Source organism: Aptenodytes forsteri, unplaced genomic scaffold (genome assembly GCF_000699145.1).
Source record: "Aptenodytes forsteri isolate BGI_AS27 unplaced genomic scaffold, ASM69914v1 Scaffold154, whole genome shotgun sequence".
Taxonomy (NCBI): domain Eukaryota; kingdom Metazoa; phylum Chordata; class Aves; order Sphenisciformes; family Spheniscidae; genus Aptenodytes; species Aptenodytes forsteri.
Genome location: NW_008794083.1, coordinates 1,220,398 through 1,230,089, shown reverse-complemented (window position 1 = coordinate 1,230,089; position 9,692 = coordinate 1,220,398). Strand labels below are relative to the sequence as shown.

Here is a 9,692-nt window from a genome sequence, read left to right as displayed (position 1 = left end):
GGTGGTGTTGGGTCGACGGTTGGACTCGATGATCTTAGAGGTCTTTTCCAACCTCAATGATTCTATGATTCTAAGGGAGGTGGACTAGGTGAGCAAAATACAATTTTATAGTCACTGCCATTATTACGTATTTAAACTCCCTTGTACAACATGGTGTACTGAGAACTACCCAGAAGCTAGGTGGCACAAATGCTTCTGATCCTTTATTGCTTAAATAAACAAAGGGAAAACCATCAGTTTAACTGTTGTGACAATTACATTCACTCAGGTATGTTTGCTGTTCTTTAGTCACCTTCATTATTAAACAGGTAGATCAAGTCTAAAACAAAAAAACCCTGTATATTTAGCTTCACACATAAAAAATAAAACTATGTAAACAGAATTTTAAACATAGAATTGAGAAGCAGTATCTTTTATGTTTTCCCCTTATATCTGGGAAACATTTTTAAATCAGCTTTTCCTATTCAGAAAGCTAATATGCTTCCTCATTATTCCTTGACTCACAAGTCAAATTCAATATTCAGATTTCTTGGACACAACTTTGATGGCTTGTCAACTTACAAATGCTTTCAAAATCTGCATTTCCCATCCTGTCCACAGGATATGAGCCTATGTGGGATTTTAAAACTGGATTAAAATTTTCATGAATAAGAACATTAATAATTGTGTTGCATAACAATAAAATTTCTAAAATTACATTAAGTTCCAAGTGCTTCAATGCTCTGACCAATAATGAATTATAAGAATAATCTAAAAATCTCCAAACATAAACAAAACAATATCAGAAAAGGCATCACTAGCCTGTAATTATCCAGAACCTCTTGCATGTTCACAAAAGCCTCCAGAACCTTTAGCAGCAGAATATTTGGTAGACTACTTTTGTTTGTTTCCATTTTTATGAGGCATATTTATTTAATAATTGCTCTTAGTTTTAACTAAGAATGGAAAACTTTTGTAACATAAAACAGCTTAAGTGAAAGCATAATGCACAACAGCTAATTCCCAGTTTTTATTTCTCGTTACTAACTCCAGTGAATGGCCTGTTCATGCTTACTCTGTAACAGCATTATTTTATACCCATTAATTTGGTTGTAGCAGCCAAGTTCAACTTGGTCCTTAGAGGAAGCACTCATCTTTATTTGTCATCCTCGTGACAAATTTGACAAATAAAAGGCAAACTACCACATAATACTGCCTTTCTAACAAGACACATCCAGATGGAACCAGGGAAAGGCTGCAACGTTATTACCATTAGTTTAATCCCTAACAACATCAAAATTACCCTACTCCTTAAAAACGGTGTGTGAGAGTGCATGTTTCAGTGTGTATACACGTTTGTGCGATGTGCATACTGGCAATCACTTCATACAGAGAGTGCCATCTACTGGTATTTAGTGGTATAAGTTTTCGCAGCTTACTACGCTTGCTAGAGTTGCTGTTCTAAGCCAGTGCAAAAGGCTTACTCTTACCAAGGTACCAGAAACGAAAGAATGGCTTCTTTGTTGTACCCGACATTGTGGGGAGAGTCTCATGCCTATAGCAAATAAACTTTTGAAATGAGCAGCAGTGAAAAAGGTGACAGAATAAATTAAAACATGGGAGCAGCAAACCAAGTAATACAGTGACAGACATACTAAAAACATTCCGGAATAGATAGATTACTTGTTCTTAAAAATAGAGTGCATGACTGCATAAATGGGTCACCATGAAGCTGCATAATAAGGTTTGCCTAGGGAAAAACAGAGGAAGGGAAATAGAAAAAACCTGCACTGTTCAGAATACTATTTGTAACTTTACAACAGTGAGGAAGGAGGCGGCTGGAGGAAAGGAATAGTGTTTCTTTTAAATTCTTTTTTCTAAATCTACTTGCATGATGAGTCTTTCATTGTAACCACTTCAGAACCAAGAATGTTTTCTAAACTGTTTGTGTACAGTGTTTAATACAACAGATCCTCAGATACAAAGCCCCTAAGTACTAAAAAAAAAAAATAAAATATGAAGAATGTAATTTTCATAACAAGAACTGAAAACACAGGCAGAATTCTTCCACATCACAAGAACTGAAAACACAGGCAGAATTCTTTCACATCTCTGGAATAATTACAGGAAAGAAAAGACAAAAATCAGTTCAACTGCATGCGCTGTGCATACAGGAAAGAAGATCATGAAATTAATTTTCCTATTAGCGAGTCTCCTGAATTGTTGCCAAAAATTTCAGGAATCTTAATACAGAACTCTCACTAGTGCAAGCATCATTGGATAGCTAAGACTCAAAATAATGCCATGCTGGGCAGCAGTGAAGCTGGCTTCTAATCTAGAGACTACTATTAAAAGAAAATGTTCATCTTCCCGTAGAATATGTATTAGAATGCTGTGAAATGGAAAGCTGTGTACATATTAATAGAAAACAAACATATCTGTACCTGTATGTAATATGAAGAATGCCATCTACTGTTTGTCCTGGTTTCGGCAGGGATAGAGTTAATTTCCTTCCTAGTAGCTGGTACAGTGCTGTGTTTTGGATTTAGGATGAGAATAATGTTGATGATAACACACCGATGTTTTAGTTGTTGCTAGGTAATGCTTACACTAGCGGGGACTGTCTGAGCATCGGTTGATTGGTGGTGAGCAATTGTTTTCATTTGCATCACTTCTCTCTATTGGGTTTATTTCTCTCTGTTATTTTCCTTTTCATTACAATTTTATTATTATTATTATTATTGTTGTTGTTGTTATTATTACATTATTATTATTATTGCTATTATTATTTTATTTCAACTATTAAACTGTTTTTATCTCAACCCACGTGTTTTTCTCACTTTTACTCTTCCAATTCTCTCCCCCATCCCACCGAGGGGGGTGGGTGGGGAGGAGTCAGCGAGCGGCTGTGTGGTACTCAGTTGCCGACTGAGGTTAAACCACAACACTGGTATGTAAGAATATACACCACTGTTCGTAAGTCAGTAAATAGCTATCATAATAAGCAACAAAGTTGTCATTACTGTGTACTGCGAACAACGGTGTCCAGTTCCAAACTCTTCCTCTTCCATATATCCTGCAAAATAAGCTTCTTCCCATAAAACAGGCACAGTAAGAAAATATAATTTTCTTATTCTAAGGTCTTAAGACCTTACTGCAGCCTTTCAATATTTAAAGAGGGTTTATAGGAAAGATGGGGACAAATTTTTTAGTGGGGCCTATTGTGACAGGACAAGGGGCAATGGTTTTAAACTAAAAGAGGGTAGATTTAGACTGGACATAAGGAAGAAATTTTTTGTGATCAGGGTGGTGAAGCACTAGAACAGGTTGCCCAGAGAGGCTGTAGATGCCCCATCTCTGGAAACATTCAAGGTCAGGTTGGACGGGGCTCTGAGCAACCTGATCTAGTTGAAGATGTCTCTTGCTCATTGCAGGGGGGTTGGACTAGATGATCTTTGGAGGTCCCTTCCAACCCAAACTATTCTATGGTTCTATAATGAGAATTATAGAGTCTACCTCCCTTTTTCATCTTCCATTTCACATAAAAGCTATTTTAGATACTTTATAAAGATAAGATGAGAATCCCTGTATTTCTCAAACATAATCTTGTCCCTCTCAGTTCCTTCATGATTTACTGTGATGCCTTACTATCCTCATCATGACAGAAATATTGAAAATGCTTTGGTAACTCATTCCAAATAGAAGCCAAAATACATGAAAACACACACAAACACATACGTTTCACACTCCCCGACCTTTTCTTAACATGACTCCTCTCCATTTTTTTCCTCAGCTATTCTCCACAACTTTCCTGTAGTTCCATCAATGTCTACTTTCTAACTTCTTTCTTGTAATAATTCTACTTCAATTTGTATAAGACTTCCTCAGAAGTAACTAAATAATTTTGCAAAGTCCCAGTAAACCAATGAGCAATTCTTCCCTGACAGACAAAACAGTAAGTCCACTTAAATTCTAGAAGTTTAAGAAATTGCATTTTAAGAAATTTAGCATTTTGCTGAACTCCTTTTTTTATATCAGCATTGTTTTTCTTCTATTCCTGAATATTGTTGCCGAACCAAAATATATGTCAATGAATTAAACTATTAAGAATGACAAATATGGTTAACACCTGATCAGACAGCTGGATGATCCAAGATACGAGCGAAGAAGCACTTGACATCTAAAGAGGAAAGGGAAAAAACACACAAGTGCAAGTTTATAGTGAGAGGTAACTAAGAATTTCAGTGCAGGTGCATCTGTCCCAAGAAGTAAATCACAAACGTTTCCATTTTGAACCATCACTGAGAGACCATCCTTTCAATGTTAATTCATCACAGTCTTAGATATATTGCTACATAGAAAGCAAAGGTCTTAAAAACCCATTTTGCCGAAAATTCTGGCACAGATTCAGAAGTAGGGGTGAAAGGTCAGTGCTTCATTAACTGAACCAACTCAATTAAAATTGTAGTTTAATTAAAAAGTCAAGATGATCATAAAAAACCCAGGTCATCTGGAGAACATCACTAAAAATCTCAAACATCCTGTGCTTAATTGGCAATAAATTTCTTGATCTGGCCTATTTGAGAAGTAGCAATCCACTGCAAAACATTTTAATACAATTCAATACAACAGACAGAATTCCATCAAATTTAGTCTACACAAAGACAACTTCAAGGTACATCAAAAGGTTGGCATGTGGAGGACAGGTATATGCCTTCCATTCTTTTGGAAAACAAGACTTCCATTCAGGTGCTTTAATGTGTCCTCCACAGGAGGCAAGTATAACAACACTAAAGGGAAAGATCCCACACAGAAGGCCCTGACATTATGTTTTCAGATTCATAACTCAAATTTAAAAAAAACAAACCCAAAACAAAACAACAAAAAACCACCACAAAACCCTTTTTACCAGAAACATTCGAGCATTGCTGTACAAACAGGGGTTCTACTAAACATGTACCATATTAAACTAATGGTTTTCAAACATATTTCCATGTTTTCTATTCAAAAAATAACAAGATGACATTGAAGTTCTGGTATACCTCCTATTTCTCTAAAAAGCAGAGAAACTCCAGCAAGCAAATGTTGCAGTTTTACTGCAAACACTAAATTTGGCAAAATGAAAATCCTTTACCTGAAAAGACCGCGTTTGCATTCTTAAAGAGTTACTCTCAAGTGGTGAACTTTGTTCACTGAGTGCTGACAGTGTTCAAAGGAAATAATAATACGGTCTCTGCTTTCCATTGCATACATTTGGAAATAGTGGTGTCCACCACCTTTCCACCAACATTGCTTAGCTCTGCAGAAAACTGATGTTAAAGAGGGGGAGGCAAGGACTGCAGACCATAATTAGAAACCTTGATCTTACAGCAGAAATATCTCAGCAACATTCACAAATGATTAATAGATAAGTCAGAGCTTTAGGGCCTTCCCCCTCCCCAGTTTTAGTATTTTCATAGGAACATTATTTTTACATGGTTCTGTTGAGGAACTAGAGACTCACTGACACAATAAAATCAAAACTTCCTGACAAAATTTTTTTGACATCGTACCATCCTCAGTTCAAGAATTACCCAGAATAACACTGGTAAGAGAAAACACGTATGAAATCTTATGAAAGATAAAACACAGAAGTTTCATTAGGTATTTTTGAAAATATAACAGAAAGAGTTTTATAATTCCAGTGCCATTAAAAATAACTCTTACAAAGAACAACTATTACTTTTGCGGCCATTAATATAATATGGCCTTGCATAGGATACAGATACCCAAAAGAACTACACATTTCCAGAAAGGAAAATATGGCCAAGCCCAAAAACCACCTCTAAAAACACATGCCACAGGCCTTCCACCCCTATGTTTAAGCTATTATGTATACACCGTCTTGTTGCTTTGTATTCCTTTGAGGGAAAGTAAAGCATTGAGAAAATGTATATTATATTAAAAAAAAAAGAATTAAAAAATTAAAAAGAGGTATATAAACTTTTCCTGTTTTACCCAATTTGAAAAGGGAAGGGCTGTAACACTCTCGCAAGTATGTATGGCCTTCCAAAACAATACAACAAAAGCAGTATTTGAAACAAATTCCAAAGCCATAAAAAATTCATAAACACAGTTTATAAACTGAGAGCAGAGGAGGAGGTGTGACCAAATTAATAAAATGGAAATCTACTTCAGAAAAGCTCTCTAGTTGCTGCAATGTGTTTGCAAGAGTAACATGCAGTGAAAGGAAGCTGTTCTAGCCCCACCAGACAGAAGCCCATGTTAGAACCACACTTACTGCACAGCTCCAAAACTCTCTGCTCAGAGAAGGCCAGCTGGAGAAACTAAATCACTTTCTTTCTTAGAGACTGGTTTCACCATGTCATGATTGATTCATCAGTGAGAAATCTGTGGCAGCATGTAACCTGGCTTCCTAGACTGTGTCCGGCTATGGAACCTAGATTCCAGCACTAAAATTCAGAATCATTTAAAAAAAAAAAAAAAAAAAGCAATTCTACCCTTTTAAACAGCATCTGTTCCTAAAAACACTGCCGTCTACATTGCATGTTTTAATTAAATTCCAAGTAATTTCTTTGTACTTTTTAATTCTTTCAGAGACTTACAGACATGCGCGATCGTGGTTTCTGAAACTTACTAATAATGCGGTTCAAATGGGTAGCTACCCTTCTTGTCATTAAAAACAACACAGCTTTTCTATGACAATGACAGGAAAGTTAAAATGTAAGCAAGCACCAAATACATTTTTTGCTACTTTGAAAATGCAATTTAGTAGCTGAAAACAAAAGACTTGAGATCAGCCTTCCTATCAATGACCTTAGTCAAAAACGCATTGAAAGGCCACAAAGTACTGTTTAGGAACTCGCGCTTGCCATGACAAAAAGCAAGGTGTAATTTAAAGTCAATGTACGTAGCTATAAAAACAAAGGAAAGAAGAATATTCACCGCTAACTTGACTGAATAATATCATTTTCCAATCAGATGTAACTTTGCATCTTGGGAGGAAAATTTTCATGTAAGCCATATTTAAAACCCATAAAACTAGGAAGCAATCTTAAAAAGTTTTTTTTTGTTGTTGTTGTTAAAATTAAACAGTTAATAGTACGAAGGTAAAGTTGTCTATCTCCATTACACACTCCTCCTCATTTTTTTGGTTGTTTGGGTGGGTTTTTTTGGTTGGTTGGTTGCTTGCTTGGGTTTGCTTTTTTACATTTTCTCTATCGTCAACTAAATGTACACCCAAAGATCCCAATTTATTTGATGCATGCTGGCTTACACAGTGAACTACTTTAGCTTTTTAAAAACTGAGTAATCCTCCTCAGTGTATGCTGAAGTATTAAGATGAGGAGGTAAAATTAACTATCAGCTGCAGGGCCAAAGGACAAGGCTACCGTGAAGGTCATTTCCGCAGAAGCTGAACAGCAGTTCCTATATGTAAACTTGTTTTCCATGGCTCCTGTGTCAGTGTGTATGGACCCGACACAGAGCCCCATTCTGTGTGGCCATGGATGGCTTTCCATCCGTACCCTCTAGGGAGAGCTTAAATACCTTAGATAATCTATCATTTCATTCCAAGTACAGGCAAGTTTTCCATAATACTAAAAACCTTTCAAGTAGCATTCAAATTTCAGAGCTTTATTTAGAATTAATTTCTGGATTTCAATTCCCTTTACATCATGTAGCCACAAAACCACCTTTCTCCCCACCCCCAAGAATTTGTTTCAACTATGTATTTTAGACCTCTGGCCATTTTTTTCCATAGCTTATGACAGTGTATTTGGCATCTTCTCCAGCAGAGAGTGAATATCCCTGCCATAAAGAGCTCCCGCCATATTACAAACAAGGCTGAGGTCAGATCAAACCACTGTAGAGGCTGGTCATCCAGTCAATATGAAAATAGCCGATGCAAACCTCAAATTATGGCTCTCATAGCAAATGTGTCTTGATCCCTTCCAGTGACAATCTTTTGAGACACATATAAAATGGAAAAAAAAACAGTTCAGGAGGAAACAATGTTAAGTATGCACTACGAGGGTCAACAGACTTACTATATGTTTATTTTCTTTTAAATATAAATCATTATCACACATGGCAAAAGGAACCCTTCAAGAGTAGCAAAATATTTAACTTAGGTTATTCTGTACAAACAAGCATGATAGTCCTCATTACATTGCAATTGCTGGTGACTAGAATTACAATGCTGATTAGGAAAAGGAGATAAAACCACTTTCTTCAAACAGCTTTGTGATGATGCACACTGGACAGTAAGAAATTGAGAAGAAGTTCTAACGGCTATAGAAAACAATTTAACAATACCCTTTCTTTTAATCTCAACTTTTGTATTCTTATGCTGTGCATTTTACAACCTCCCTTACCTATCCTTTTGGGGTTTTTTTTAATTAGAAGTTTTGCAAGAGCTAGTTCTTTCCCTCCAATCAAAATATGAACGTATTACATTTCAGATCATATTATGCTACACCCACTTTAGGCAACTAGGGAAATGCTGAATGATACAAATAGGTAGTAAGACATGTTTGTGCTTTGAACTCCTCCATGCCCTCTTCCTTATCACTTTTAGGTTAACTCTTGACCCGTCAAGTCACAATGACTGTTAAGGTTGATTCAAACACACAGTGGGTGAATAATTCCTGCAGACTACAGTGAGGCTTGCATAAAATGCTTACATGTTAGTCCCAATCTAAGACAGCTTCAGGTGGCAGTGCTGCCAAAAGCAGCAGTCCCACCTTCATCCAACCCCAACTGTTTGTTCTTGTTTACTTGATATTTTTTCTTATATCAGCAACACCATCAGTTCAGTTACATCCATCAGATAAGGCAACTAATCTAGATTAAAACAACTGGTTTTTTCCCCTCCCAGAAAGAAAAGCTATCTGTAGAAGATTGTCTGGGTACAACTCTCCCTCACCACTTAACACCATTAATGCACATGCTGCTGCTAATAACACATAAAATGACAAATTTTGCTCTGTTTGATAACTAAGTGCATGCTATTGTGCATCTCCTGCATCATTATGAAGAATATATCCAACCAGCAAGAAAAGGCAGAATTTTTTTTTTTTTGCATCACTTTACTTTGGTATTCAAGCATTGCCACGCTGTGAATTCCAAGTATACTAACCTCAGGAAAAGCCTCTTGAAAAAGGTTAAAGACAGGAAGAAAATAAGGGTGATTTTAGTTAGTATTATGTTGTTGAGAATTTCATGGCGTGTGGTACAACCCACCAAATAGAGATATACCGGCACCCAAGGGCATCTGAAAGTTTGTGAGAACTTACTGCTGAGAATTACTGCACCTAAATCAACAATACTACACAGTTAATTACAGTTATTTACCAACATAAACATCTGCAGTATCATTACCTATTTTATAATAATTTGTACATCCTAGAATTACATGCATACCTAGATAAACTGACATCTACAAAGTCAACTAGTAAGTAAGAAATTAACTACTTAGAGAAGCCTAGAAGTACCTTCAGCTTTAGCAGACATGAACATAAATAATGATGAGGCTGCTACATTCTCACTAGTTGTGAGGACTGTAAGATATTAAAAAAATACTTTAACAATTCCATTAATATTTTTAACCATATTTTGATATGGACCCACGGAGAATGCAAGGATGTAAAATCAACAACACTGCACCCTCAAATTGCTATTCAGCAATGTAAAGCATTAAGCATCAATGTGCT

At 36.2% G+C, this 9,692-nt stretch overlaps 1 protein-coding gene across 1 annotated transcript in view; it reads right to left on the bottom strand.

Annotated features, from left to right (window-relative positions):
* FANCC (Fanconi anemia complementation group C) overlaps positions 1-9,692 on the bottom strand; it is an 87,973-nt gene that overhangs the window by 58,864 nt on the left and 19,417 nt on the right. The gene's annotated exons all lie outside the window — the stretch shown is intronic.